We start from the raw sequence: 2,429 nt of genomic DNA, 5'->3' as shown, positions 1-2,429 counted from the left end.
GACTTTAAGGAATATCTTTTTGGGGGGAATTAGCTTTTTTCGTATCTATCTAAAAAGATGAATACCACCTATGTTTGTACACTACCTCTACAGCGTGCATCTGGTTAGCTTAGCATAAGGACTGGAAACCGGGGGAACAGCTGTCAAAAGATGACAGAAATCAAATGAGCAAATCCCCACAGTCAAACTGTTCCTGCAAAGGTGTTGCAGACCTTTGACGTAGAGAGCGAGCAACATAAAAGCGCTGTGAACTCGGTAACACTCGGTAACACTCGGTATATATATTTCTGTGTACGTGTGTTTATTCATGAGCATGTGTTTGCTATGGAAGAGGTCATTATTCCCGTGCTGTTTGCCAGGCATTGAAGCTGCCCGTGACCTGCGGGTTAACAAGCCAGAGACCAGAGGAGCAACAAAACACACACATGTACTCGCACATATGCAGAGCTAAGGCTTGATGCTTTCCAGACGTGCCCTCTCTTTCTCTCCCTCCTACATCGCCTGGCAATCTCACCACTCTCCACATCTCCCCCACACACACACACACACACACACACACTATTGCACCTCCCCCATTCCATTCTTCTTATCAAAGTTTGTGCTTCTTCAGCTTCCCTTTCCCATGCACAGACAAAACACTGAAGCTCTTCTCTTAATGACTCCAAGTGGTTACAATCTAAAACCCCGGCAAACCTATTGGCATTTATGTGTACCAGCTCACCAAGTACGACGAGCATGGGCAGCAAGACAGGTGAAGATATTGAAGGTCAGGCTGGAAAAAAACAGACATGCGTGCTGACCTCAGGATTTGGCTGAACTTTAAGGTGCATTAACCGCCTCGCATTCGACACCCAGCCCTGAGCTTCCCTCACTTCTGTTAAAGCATGGGTCAACAAGCCTTTCAACAGACACACACACACACACACACACACACACACACACACACACACCTGCACACAGAGGCGAGGACATAATGATAAAAGTGATGAAAGTGTATGATCCGAGTGCCTAGATAAACGCCATTGTTTGGATGGCATCTCGTAAATACAGCATCTAGACAGGCTATTACTGCAGAGCAGGTTAGGGCCAGTTAGTGCTCCAGGAACAGGCTGATGGATGAGAAGGTAAAAGTGCAATCACTCTCTGTGCTTATCTTTATCTTTCTCTATCAATATCACTGTCTTTCTCTTGCTTTTTGCTCCCCCCGTTCTCTCTATTAGAGACACATTGATCACCCGCCCCTGGCATATCACCTGAGTAATGGCTAAGGGTGTCTGGGCATTAAAACAACCCCAGTAGAGCGCCAAGAGCTTCATCACGGCAAATGGCTGTTCGCATTATAAAGTGTGCCTCTGTGCATGTGTATGTGTATGTGCGTGATCATAACGCAGGGGACTTTGCCATTAAGAGGAGACATCAAACCCGACCCAATAAGGATCCCAGACCACCAGACCTGTGACAAAGCGCAGCACCACTCAGCCACTTTAAGTCATTAATAATCTTTTCAGCGTGTGTGTGTGTTTTACATTCCTACAGCCACACTCTCAGTATTCTCAAGGGATATTTACGCACTTCAAACCTCAAACTTACTTACTTTCTTGCTCAGAGTTAGAGAAGGTCGATACCACTCTTGTGATAAAGAGGGGGGTATCAATCTACTTATCCAGCCCTCAGCAAAACGAGATCAACTATTCCCCACATTTTGTGGAAAATGATCTTATTTCACACTGCCTTACAGTATCACACATATATTCTGTATTCGCGTTGTCCAGCTTTTCAGACATGATGATCACTATTCACTCATTCAGAAATATTCTTGACATAATCGGTCAAATGTACTTTGGGAACTTTTTTAATCTCTACTACAATGTGAATTAATGTGCTATGAGGCAGGGCAAAGTTTTCCACATCACAAGTGTGTACTTGTGAGTCATTAATGTTCATGATCATACAACAACATTCAAGTATTCTATTCTAATTATTCTAAGGTCAATTTCAAACATTCAAGTTGATTCAGATTCAGCTACCATGTTAATTATTTAAGTAATAACATTCATGTTGACCTTGAACCTGTTAGGCCCCAAGCCTGTTTTTCAGGTCTTAGGCTCGAAAATGACATTTCCAGAACAAATGACCATAACTACACTTCTAAAAGGGGAAAATTCATAATCTTTTTTCTCAAAGTAATGATAAACCTGTGAGTTGGATGTAGAAAAGTAGTCAATATAGATGTTTTTTATTTTAAAGAAAATTCAGATTGAACATAGTAGAAAACTGTAAATTATAGTGTCCGTCCAAACATTATTTTTTTACTTATAGTGAAAACTACCCTTGGATGATGGGTTAGTAGACTAAAAGCTTTAGGAATCCAAAGTACAACATATAATAAGTACCCTGTATCAAGATTGATGCAAAACAAGTGACATTTG

Source organism: Notothenia coriiceps, unplaced genomic scaffold (assembly GCF_000735185.1).
Source record: "Notothenia coriiceps isolate Sejong01 unplaced genomic scaffold, NC01 NC01_scaffold00022861, whole genome shotgun sequence".
NCBI lineage: Eukaryota > Metazoa > Chordata > Actinopteri > Perciformes > Nototheniidae > Notothenia > Notothenia coriiceps.
This window is presented reverse-complemented; position numbering follows the sequence as displayed.